The following is a 12,955-nucleotide window of genomic DNA, read 5'->3' on the forward strand; positions in this document are numbered from 1 at the left end:
CTCCAAAATGTTGTCATTTGTGGACCTTAAGGTCCTCCGTGGGGCATACCAGGAGAGGCGGTCCCGTAGGTACGTGGGCCCTACAACCAAATGTCATGGACTGGCTGGATTCAGAGGGGTAGTGGGAGGAACCAGCTGTGAAATCTCCAAAAGAAGAAGGTTCAGAGCCAGGGGATCAGTGGTGGGATGACGATGAGTTGTCAGAGGGAGAAAAAGCAGCAGAATGGGAGGAGGAGCTGTTGGAAACTGAAGATGTACAGTGGACCCTCGGGTTACGTTACCTTCGGGTAACATAACTTTCGGGTTGCAAACGTGGAAACCCGGAAGTGTATTCTTCCAGGTTTCACCGCACATGCGCAGAAGCGGTCTATCGCGCCATGCACGTGCGCAGTGCCTCTACTTGCAGATTTTTCGGGGTATCTACGGACCCCTGGAACGAATTACATTCGTATCCAGAGGGTCCACTGTAATGTGGTTTAGTGAGCAGGGAGAGGCTGTGGCAGGGAGCAGTCCAGAACCAGTGACAGAAGAGGAGGCTGGAGAGGGTTGTGTGTGTCAAGATCTGAAAGTTATCGGGGATTTGATTGAAATAATTAATAAAATATTATACATCCAAGGGACTGGTGCTGCACTTAAGAAGTCACAACTTTTTGCAAAGCCATATTCCCTGTTATGATTCCTTTTGGTATGTTGTTTTCATGAATATCGGCATAGCTGTGCAGTTGTTCTTCACCATACACTTTTTTCAAAGAACACACTGTTTGATTGGAGAACTGCATCACATAATTCAGAGAAATGTGAATTTGGCAGGATGGCCATGTTTCAGTTTGTGCGTTTTTCCAAATAGTGCTCATCAGGTTGGTTGTCATTTAAATGCAAACTGAACAGAACTCCCTCTCCCTCTCATTCCATCCCCCATATTTTGGCATTCTTCCTTCTCCCCATTGTGGCCCAGTCCTCCTCACTGGATTGTTTTTGGAGATTTTCTCCCCCTTTTAGGCTTCTTTCCTAGTGACATTTTGAGCTTCTGCACAGCCATGCCTGCTGACACCGCCTTCTCATTGTGCCTTTTTGGCTTTACAAGCAACTGAAAATCAGAAACAAAGGGAACAGGGTATTTTAATCTGCTTTTATTGCAAGGCACAAGCTCATATCAGCATTGAAAATGTTGCAAGGGATTTATTAATTTTTTTAAAAAAATGTGGGTGCTTTGGGGCAGAAGCAAAAGAAGTCTCCAACTGGGGAGGAAGCTGCATCCAGCAACTCTCAAAAAGTGGGAGCATCTTCCATTTTTTAAAGGCAGCAATCAGTCCACCAATATTAACCTTAAAAACAAGCAACAAACATACAGGAGTTACTTCAGATTCATAGCAAAGTCACAATGTCTGATACATGAAAATACAAAGGAAGTCTTGTTGGTCCATAAGAAACATTCCCCCCAAAAAACTGACCATTGAGTAGGGATCGATGAATCTCCCTGATTCAGTTCCTCATTTTAAGAAACTGAACTGGGTAGAGTCATCAATGAGAACTGAATCAAATGTTTGGCCCCATCCCTACCACTGGGTGCTTTGTTTGCTAGGTAAAGGGTAAAGGGACCCCTGACCATTAAGTCCAGTCGTGACCGACTCTGGGGTTGAGGCGCTCATCTCGGTTTATTGGCCGAGGGAGTCGGCGTACAGCTTCCGGGTCATGTGGCCAGCATGACTAAGCTGCTTCTGGCGAACCAGAGCAGCACACGGAAACACCGTTTACCTTCCCGCTGGAGCAGTACCTATTTATCTACTTGCACTTTGACGTGCTTTCGAGCTGCTAGGTTGACAGGAGCAGGGATCGAGCAACGGGAGCTCACCCCGTCACGGGGATTTGAACTGCTGACCTTCTGATTGGCAAGTCCTAGGCACTGTGGTTTAACTCACAGCGCCACCTGTGTCCCTGCTTTGTTTGCTAGGAGCAACAAAAAATGTCACAAAATAACGAGCAAGCTTTTGAGGTCTAATCAGAGCCGTCTTTCCCATAGGGCTTAGTGGTGCATTGCACCAGGGCGCCGGCCTCTCAGGGGCGCCCCAGCGAGTGGGGGAGTTGCGCCCCATCAACCATATGGCTGGCAGGCGCACAGCTTCCCTCCCAAGCCTCTGCGGGGATTGCTCTCCCGCAGTAGCATGGGGGAGAGTTGTGCCCCCACCCATGGCTGACAGTGCGCAGCTTCCCCTCCCCACACACTATCCGTGGTAATTTGGGGGTGCTCAGTGGATATTTGCACCCCGGTGCCACATCTGCTAATGACAGCCCTGGGTCTAATATTGGCTATTTGCTGGTTATTGACTTTGCTATGGACATTTTTGGCTGCAGTATTTGGGGTTGGGCAGTAATTTTTCCGCTGAGCAAATTGGCTCTTAATACTTGTCACAGCTTTGTGCGGCTAGGCATTGGGTAAGCCTTAGTCTTGCATGGAAGGGAGGTTGTAGCCTCTGCCTGCCCCTCCCTAGGAAAGGGTATCTGTGAGGAGATGCCTCTGTTCAGATGCCCAGGTGGGGATTTGGGTCATAGCACTCCTCCAACGGCGACCCCTAGGGGATGCCCCAATTTGATGTAGATCATACGGGCCCCCACCTTCGGTTGGTTTACCCTAGAATACAATCCCAGACGGATTGTATAAATCTAGCAGACGGGCTAGATTTAAAATGGCATACCCAATGGCAATGCCAAACCTTCTCACATATAAACAATAAACTTGTGGCCTATTTGACCCTTTCTTCACTTACACTCATTGTCCTGTCTGGTTATTTTACTATATCAGAGGTGAGGAGGTCATAGAGCCTTGGCATGCCATCATTTACAGTTCCAGCTACCCCTGCTGCTCGTTTGCCTCTTAGTACTGGTGGGAAGGTAAACGGCATTTCCGTGTGCTGCTCTGGTGCCGGTTCGCCAGAGCAGCTTGTTACGCTGGCCACGTGACCCGGAAGTGTCTGCGGACAGTGCTGGCTCCTGGCCTCTAGAGTGAGATGAGCGCACAACCCTAGAGTCTGTCAAGACTGGCCCGTACGGGCAGGGGTACCTTTACCTTTACCTTTACCCCCTAAATAGTCCCCTCATCCCCTCCCCCAAGGGACTGTATGTCAGGCGGCAGAGGAACCACCCTCACAAGGAATGTGTCTTACCATCCGCTTTTATTCAATATTCACAGAGAAAGTCTTGGAACACAGCCTCTTGGATAATGGCGTTGTCCCGAGTGACTCTTAACCCCCCCCCCTTTCTCACACTTCCTTATTCATCACTGTCATCACCTCCCCATTGGGTGACACTTAGGGTCCTCTGTCTCTGAGCTCTTTGCTCTCCTACTTTCAAGGCTTGCCAGGTTCGGGGGGGGTCTGGAATGCTTATTTCCCAGCTTTCCTCCTCATCTGCCTCTGAGCTGTGACCTCCCTCAAACCTTGGTTTTAATTCTGAACTGTCTTCCTCTTCTCTGGAAGGGTCAGATTGGGGAGGTGGTCTCCACCATTCCACCTCTGCCCAGTCCCTGATACCTCTGCACATCTGAATCCAGCCAGTCCATGACATCTGGTTCTATTAATCGGGGGAGGGGGCAACATGGTATCTGGAGCACCTCAGTGCCCTCAAAAACTCCACCTCCTATTTTTGGGCAGGGGAAGAAATGGGGTCCAGTTTTGAGGATACATTGGTTGCTTATTTTGTCTGTTTTCATGGAAGCGATAAACATTCCTGGCCTTCTTTTTTTGTGGGGGTTGGGGAGGTTCAGGGTCTCAGCATCACCTGTTTTGATTGACACAAAAGCCCTTTCCTGGTGTTGTTACCTAGTGGCTGGCATTCAGGGGTGCCCAATGATCCTGAAGATAATGTATGGGTATCTTGACTAGCTGGGGTTCCCCAGCTGGTGCCTCTCCCCACTCCTCTGCATTCCGCTGCTCCATGTGATGGCCTGGGACTCGGGCTCGGACTCAGAGAAAGAGGAGTCTCAGTCCACACCGGATCCTTTGCCTCAGGCAGCAGCTGAACCAAGTCTGGGTCCTGATCCTGAAGAGCCCCAGTCTGCACAGGTTCCCCTGCAACAAACACCAGCTGGACCGAGTCAGGGGCCTGAGCCTGCCCTGGCTCCAGATGCAGGGATGACCTCGTTGCCTTCAGCTGGGCCATCACTTACAGCTGCACCACTACCAATTAGGTCAAGAGAGGCTGAGACGGCCTCTGGGTCTAGTAACCCACAGATGTCTCCTGAGCTGAAGAGACTGAGGTCTGAGAGAAGGAGAGACCTGAGTACTCGCAGGAGAAGTGCTTACTTTCGGGTGAGACAGGGAGGCGAGTCACTGGGGGATCAGGACCGGCTGTTACCCCAACAGAGATAAAAGGCTGCTGTACCCCACCCCAGGTTGCGGGAGCAATGTTGCTGTTTGCCAGAACATGCCTGTGATCCTGTGCCTGACCTTGCCTGGTTTCCTGCCTCTGTCCTGTCGGACTGACTCCTCGCGGAAACCTTGGATTCGGGACTGGACCTAGACCACATTAGCCGGGTTACCCCTGGGCCCAGCACACTCCATGATAATATGGTGGGAGTGTCCCATGAGCTAGGGAAGAGCTAGAGGAGCAAGGTTGACTGACGCTACCTTAAAGGACTTTGTGCACTGGGATGATTATTAGGGAGAGGCTCTGGAAATGCCAAGCATCTGAACCGTATGTGTTACCCCCACCGCCCTACAGTTCTCCCTCCCTGCCTGCCCTCTGCAAGAAGCACACAGAACTCGCCAAGGACGTTCATGTCATTTTATTGAGGAGAAGCATCCATGGTGGGCCCCTCTACACAGCTGGGTGGTGAAGGACAGGGTCTCCAGCTCCTCCTCGTGAGGCGGCCTGCCTCCTGCTCAGCCTTTCTTGTGAGGCAAACAGCAGACGGCACTACCGCAGTCGCAGGTGTGGTAGTGTCGAGTCTTCAGGCAGTGGGTGCCACAGATGCCTCCGTAGCTACTGCAGGTGGGCTTCCCCTTACAGGTTCCTGCAGGAGGAAGAGAAAGGCAGTGTGGTTTAGTGGTTAGAATGATGGACTAGGCCCTGGAAGACCAGGGTGCAAACCCCTGGTCGGCCGTGAAACTCACTGGGTGTTGCGGTGCTTAAATGAGGAGGGGGAGAACCATGTACACAACATGGGGAAAAGGTGGCATATAAATGAAATAATTGAATGAATAATAAATATTGAGGCAAAGCAAGATCACCTCCCTGTGGATGGAGCTCCCACCAAGGATCTGCAGGGAGGGAATGCCCAGTTGCATGCAAGACAAATCACATGCTCCACCCCTGAGCTATGGTCTCTCTCTGGAAGCAGCTTCACACCAAACATTTATGTTAGAGGCTGGAGGTGGGGAACCTCAGCCTTGGGTGCTCAGTGCAGCCCTTCAGATCTCTCTGCCTGGCTCAAGCCACACCCCCTTCCTAGGCCACCCCTCCCACTGCCCAGCTCCACACACTCCTCTTGTGGTTTTCCCTGGCTGGAATGTGCTCTTGAGATGGAATGTTGCCTCGTTCTTGCCTCTGGCCAGAGGACGGAGAAATGTCTGCATGGGGTTGTGGACAGAAACCTCTGACTTTTCTCTGTCCCCTTTCTCCTCTCTACGCATGATTTTAGGCACCCCTTTCATGCCTCCTCTTGTCTGCCTTTTCTCTAGCTGAAGAAGTCCCAAATGTTGTACCCTTGTCTCCTGGGGGAGTTGCTTCCACCCCTTTGTTTGTCCTTTTCTAAACCTTTGCCTCGAACACAACATCCTTTCTGAGGGGAAGTGATTTCCTATTCTCCCTGCTGTTCTACCACTAAGCTGTGGTTTCTCCTTAGAAATGCCTCCCAGACCAAAAAGCTCTTTGAAGCCCAAATGAGGCTCCAGTTTAGACCGAAGACCACCTTCTCTGTGCCATCGCTTTTCCATGGTGCCCACACCACCCCTTTGAGGTCTGTCTTCACCATAAGGACATAAGAAGAGGCTTCTGAATCAGGCCAATGGCCCAACTTGTCCAGCACTCTCTTCTGTCAGTGGCTGACCAGATACATGTGGAAACCACAAGTGGGATCCAAGCACAAGGGCACTCTTCCCTCCTGGGGTATTCAGAAGCATCTACTGCCTCCAGCTGTGGAGATGGAGCACAGCTAACATAGCCCTCTCTTCCATGAATTTCTGTAATCCTCTTTGAAGACCATCTAGGTTGGTGGCCATCGCTGCCTTTCCCATTAAACCCATACCTCTATGTAGTCTGGTGGCTATTACTGCCTTTCCTATGAAACCAATACTTTTCTCCTGAATTCAGGCCAAGGCAGAAGCCCCTTCAGTCTGTCTTATCAAACACAGCCCCTTCTTCCCACCATGTAGAAGTTTGGTTCATACCTGCAACAGCCATGTCAGCAACAACCAACATCACGATGGCCAAGGCAAGGTAGAGAGCTCTCATGGTGGAGTTCTGGTTGGGTTCTCTGGATGAACACAGAAGGACAGTGGATGAGCTGAGGACTCGGTGGTGCTTGCAGTCAGGGGCTCTGCTCTTTTATAGTGGGAATATCTGGTAGAGATGACATGTGGACATTCATGTGGCTTACGTAGCTTCTGCCCTTTCGGTGCATGCTTTTCTTATCTTCTCTTGCCCAGTACAATGCACACTGATGCAGTCTTTTCAATGGCCATTGTTCATTGGGTTCATCCACTTTATTCTTTTTGTGATAGCCATGTTCACCTGACCACCAACCTGCCAGACTCCAAAGGAGGAACTCTATGTGTTTATGATCTGCTGTGAAATGTATGACTCGCTGTTAAGTCATAGTCAAGGCAGCCAAATTCAACAACCATTTGGGTGTTTACGGTGTCTCAAGATTAGAGACCCAATGGAGCCCAATGGCTGTGTTTGATAAGGCAGACTGAAGAGGCTTCTGCCTTGGCCGTAATTCAGGAGACAAGTATCAGTTTCATAGAAAGGCAGTAATAGCCACCAGCCTAGATGACCTTCAAAGAGGATTATAGAAATTCATGGAGAGGGATATCAGTGGCTACTGGCCATGTTAGCTGTGCTCCATCTCCACAGTTGGAGACAGTAAATGCGGGTTTCCCACAGGCATCTGGTCAAGCACTGACCGAAGAGGGTGCTGGACAATATGGACCACTGACCTAATCCAGCAGCCTCTTCTTATGTTCTTATGGTGAAGACAGAAGATGCTCCTGCCCTTGTCTGAACTCAAGGGCGTGGTGTTGGCCCCATCGGAAAGCAATGACATAGAGGAGTCGGTTTTGGGTCTTGTTATTTATAAGTTGGATGTAGTGACACCCTTCAACAATGTGTGTGTGTGTGTGTGTGTGTGTGTGTGTGTGTGTGTGTATGAGAAAGGTGTCATGGGCTTTGAAGATGCTCCAACTCAGGACGAAAGGGAGAAACATGCTAACAGGAAGGCACACTTGGCAAACCCTCAACGTGATCAACTCCCACCCGGAAACCAATGTCCCCATTGTGGAAGGATGTGTGGATCCAGAATTGGCCTCCACAGTCACTTACAGACTCATTGTTAAAACCGTGTTCATGGAAAACAATCTTACTCAGCTATGAGTGATCGCCAATGAAGAAGGAGAAGAAGACGACTGCTCCTTTGCCTCTTAGTACCCCCTGAGTAGATTCCCCATCTCTCCAATGGGCATTACAACCAAACCTTGCAGACCAGTACTCAAAATAATTGGTTGCCTTATTGCTCCCTTTTCATTTGCAGCAGGTCCTTCAGACCCATTGCTGCTCCAATACCCAAATTCCTTGCTCCATTGGGCTCACTAATCTTGAGACACTGTCAGCACCCAAATGGTTGTTGAATTTGGCTGCCTTGACTATGACTTAACAGCGAGTCATACATTTCACAGCAGATCATAAAGACATAGAGTTCCTCCTTTGGAGTCTGGCAGGTTGGTGGTCAGGTGAACATGGCTATCACAAAAAGAATAAAGTGGATGAACCCAATGAACAATGGCCATTGAAAAGACTGCATCAGTGTGCATTGTACTGGGCAAGAGAAGATAAGAAAAGCATGCACCAAAAGGGCAGAAGCTACGTAAGCCACATGAATGTCCACATGTCATCTCTACCAGATATTCCCACTATAAAAGAGCAGAGCCCCTGACTGCAAGCACCACCGAGTCCTCAGCTCATCCACTGTCCTTCTGTGTTCATCCAGAGAACCCAACCAGAACTCCACCATGAGAGCTCTCTACCTTGCCTTGGCCATCGTGATGTTGGTTGTTGCTGACATGGCTGTTGCAGGTATGAACCAAACTTCTACATGGTGGGAAGAAGGGGCTGTGTTTGATAAGACAGACTGAAGGGGCTTCTGCCTTGGCCTGAATTCAAGAGAAAAGTATTGGTTTCATAGGAAAGGCAGTAATAGCCACCAGACTACATAGAGGTATGGGTTTAATGGGAAAGGCAGCGATGGCCACCAACCTAGATGGTCTTCAAAGAGGATTACAGAAATTCATGGAAGAGAGGGCTATCAGTGGCTACTGGCCATGTTAGCTGTGCTCCATCTCCACAGCTGGAGGCAGTAGATGCTTCTGAATACCCCAGGAGGGAAGAGTGCCCTTGTGCTTGGATCCCACTTGTGGTTTCCACATGTATCTGGTCAGCCACTGACAGAAGAGAGTGCTGGACAAGTTGGGCCATTGGCTTGATTCAGAAGCCTCTTCTTATGTCCTTGTGGTGAAGACAGACCTCAAAGGGGTGGTGTGGGCACCATGGAAAAGCGATGGCACAGAGAAGGTGGTCTTCGGTCTAAACTGGATCCTCATTTGGACTTCAAAGAGCATTTTGATCTGGGAGGCATTTCTAAGGAGAAGCCACAGCTTAGCAGTAGAACAGCAAGGAGAACAGGAGGTCAGTGGATTTGTAACTGGCTGACTGACCGAACCCAAAGGGTGCTCATCAATGGTTCCTCTTCATCCTGGAGAAGAGTGACTAGTGGGGTGCCACAGGGTTCTGTCTTGGGCCCGGTCTTATTCAACATCTTTATCAACGACTTGGATGATGGACTCAAGGGCATCCTGATCAAATTTGCAGATGACACCAAACTGGGAGGGGTGGCTAACACCCCAGAGGACAGGATCACACTTCAAAACGACCTTGACAGATTAGAGAACTGGGCCAAAACAAACAAGATGAATTTTAACAGGGAGAAATGTAAAGTATTGCACTTGGGCAAAAAAAATGAGAGGCACAAATACAAGATGGGTGACACCTGGCTTGAGAGCAGTACATATGAAAAGGATCTAGGAGTCTTGGTTGACCACAAACTTGACATGAGCCAACAGTGTGACGCGGCAGCTAAAAAAGCCAATGCAATTCTGGGCTGCATCAATAGGAGTATAGCATCTAGATCAAGGGAAGTAATAGTGCCACTGTATTCTGCTCTGGTCAGACCTCACCTGGAGTACTGTGTCCAGTTCTGGGCACCACAGTTCAAGAAGGACATTGACAAACTGGAACGTGTCCAGAGGAGGGCAACCAAAATGGTCAAAGGCCTGGAAACGATGCCTTATGAGGAACGGCTAAGGGAGCTGGGCATGTTTAGCCTGGAGAAGAGGAGGTTAAGGGGTGATATGATAGCCATGTTCAAATATATAAAAGGATGTCACATAGAGGAGGGAGAAAGGTTGTTTTCTGCTGCTCCAGAGAAGCGGACACGGAGCAATGGATCCAAACTACAAGAAAGAAGATTCCACCTAAACATTAGGAAGAACTTCCTGACAGTAAGAGCTGTTCGACAGTGGAATTTGCTGCCAAGGAGTATGGTGGAGTCTCCTTCTTTGGAGGTCTTTAAGCAGAGGCTTGACAACCATATGTCAGGAGTGCTCTGATGGTGTTTCCTGCTTGGCAGGGGGTTGGACTCGATGGCCCTTGTGGTCTCTTCCAACTCTATGATTCTATGATTCTATGATTCTATGATTCTATAGGTCACCTCCCCTCAGAAAGGATGTTGTGTTCCTGGCAAAGGTTTAGAAAAGGACAAACAAAATGACTAAGGGTTGGAAGCAACTCATTCAGCTAGAGAAAAGGCTGCTAAGAGGACGCATGAAAGGGGTGCCTAAAATCATGTGTAGCATGGAGAAAGTGAACAGGCTGCTTTCTGTCCACAACCCCATGCAGACATTTCTCCGTCCTCCTGCCAGAGGCAAGAACGAGGCAACATTCCATCTCAAGAGCACATTCCAGCCAGGGAAAACCACAAGAGGAGTGTGTGAAGCTGGGCAGTGGGAGGGGTGGCCTAGGAAGGGGGTGTGGCTTGAGCCAGGCAGAGAGATCTGAAGGGCTGCACTGAGCACCCAAGGCTGAGGTTCCCCACCTCCAGCCTCTAACATAAATGTTTGGTGTGAAGCTGCTTCCAGAGAGAGACCATAGCTCAGGGGTGGAGCATGTGATTTGTCTTGCATGCAACTGGGCATTCCCACTCTGCAGATCCTTGGTGGGAGCTCCATCCACAGGGAGATGCTCTTGCTTTGCCTCAATATTTATAATCCGTTCATTTATTGCCTTTATATGCCACCTTTTCCCCATGTTGTGTACATGGTTCTCCCCCTCCTCATTTAAGCACCACAACACCCAGTGAGTTTCACGGCTGACCAGGGGTTTGCACCCTGGTCTTCCAGGGCCTAGTCCAACATTCTAACCACTAAACCACACTGCCTTTCTCTTCCTCCTGCAGGAACCTGTAAGGGGAAGCCCACCTGCAGTAGCTACGGAGGCATCTGTGGCACCCACTGCCTGAAGACTCGACACTACCAGACCTGCGACTGCGGTAGTGCCGTCTGCTGTTTGCCTCACAAGAAAGGCTGAGCAGGAGGCAGGCCGCCTCACGAGGAGGAGGAGCTGGAGACCCTGTCCTTCACCTCTCAGCTGTGTAGAGGGGCCCACCATGGATGCTTCTCCTCAATAAATTGACATCAATGTCCTTGGCGAGTTCTGTGTGCTGCTTGCAGAGGGCAGGCAGGGAGGGAGAAGTGTAGGGCGGTGGGGGTAGCACATACGTTTCAGATGCTTGGCATTTCCAGAGCCTCTCCCTAATAATCATCGTAATAATAGTAATATTAGTAGTAATAGTAATTTATTTATACCCCACCAATCTGGCTGTGTTTCCCTAGCCAATCTGGGCGGCTCCCATCATAATATTTATAATAAAAAGCGATAAAATTTCAAACATTAAAAACTTCCCTAAATAGGGCTGCCTTCAGATGTCTTCTAAAAGTCAGATAGTTGTTTCTTTCCTTCACATCTGATGGGAGGGCGTTCCACAGGGTGGGCACCACCACCAAGAAGGCCCTCTGTCTGGTTCCCTGTGACCTCACTTCTCGCAGGGAGGGAACTGCCAGAAGGCATTCGGAGCTGGAGATCAGTGTCTGGGCTGAATGATGGGGGTGGAGACGCTCCTTCAGGTATACACGGCCGAGGCCGTTTAGGGCTTTAAAGGTCAGCACCAACACTTAGAATTGTGCTCAGAAACGTACTGGGAGCCAATGTAGGTCTCTCAGGACTGGTGTTATATGGTTTTGTCAACCACTCCCAGTCACCACTCTAGCTGCCACATTCTGGATTAGTTGTAGCACATTGCAGTAGTCCAAGCAGGAAATAACCAGAGCATGCAGTACTCTGGCGAGACAGTCCAAGGGCACATAGGGTCTCAGCCTGCATACCAGATGGAGCTGGTTGACAGCTGCCCTGGACATAGAATTGACCTGCGCCTTTATGGACAACTGTGATTCAAAAATGACTCCCAGGCTGTGTGTAGTGTAGTGGTTAAGAGCGGTAGACTCGTAATCTGGTGAACAGGGTTCGCTTCCCCGTTCATCCACATGCAGCTGCTGGGTGACCTTGGGCCAGTCACACTTCTCTGAAGTCTCTCAGCCCCACTCACCTCACAGAGTGTTTGTTGTGGGGGAGGAAGGGAAGAGATATTTCGATGCTTTGAGACTCCTTAGGGGAGTGAAAGGCGGGATATCAAGTCCAAACTCTTCTTCTTAGGCACCTGGTCCTTCAGGGGCACAGTTACCCCACTGAGGACCAGGGAGTCCTCTACACCTGCCCGTCCCCTGCCCCCCCAAACAGTACTTTTGTCTTGTCAGGATTCAACCTCAATCTGTTAGCCACAAGCCATCCTCCAACCACCCTCAGACACTCACACAAGACATTCACCACCTTCACCATTCTGTTGGATGGGGCCCACTCCCAAGCAGACCTGACCCTCTCCCCTTAACAACAGAACACAAGCCATACAACAAACCAACAAAACATTAGAAACCGAAAAAACCCCAATGATAATAATTTACAATCATACTAAAATTAAACCAATCCCCAGCCCCAACCAAACGTCCATCCACCCCACCCCCACAAAACAAAATTCAAAATACCACAGATGAAAAACTATTTAAAGCACCTAAAAAACATTTAAATAATTAGCTAAATAATTACTTAATAACACTCCAATTAACATTTGCAAAAAAGCCTGAAGGATTTTTGTTAGGGATTGTAGAAAAACACCCGCCAAGGAAATTGAAGAACATTTTCATGTATTCGACAATGGCGGCAAGAGTCTTAATAGCACAAGGATGGAAGAACGAAGAAATCCCAACCAAAGAACCGTGGCAAGAGAAACTGATGGACTATGCGGAATTGGCGAAACTGACACACAAACTGTGTGATAAGGACAACTGTGACTTTAAAGAATAATGGGAACCTTTTACAAAGTACTTAAAGAAACAACCAACTGAACTGGACTCCTTGGCAGGTTTTGAATAAACATACACAAATTTATTATTGGTAACATATAGAGAGATAAATTAAGGATCTTTACAATTTTATAATATGCAGAAAATAACATGTGCTGAAAAACCAGAGAGAGTTGCTGAGGGAAGTCTGGGGGGGAGGGGGGGTTTCTTTTTGGGGG

Source organism: Podarcis filfolensis (assembly GCF_964270895.1).
Source record: "Podarcis filfolensis genome assembly, chromosome: 3".
NCBI lineage: Eukaryota > Metazoa > Chordata > Lepidosauria > Squamata > Lacertidae > Podarcis > Podarcis filfolensis.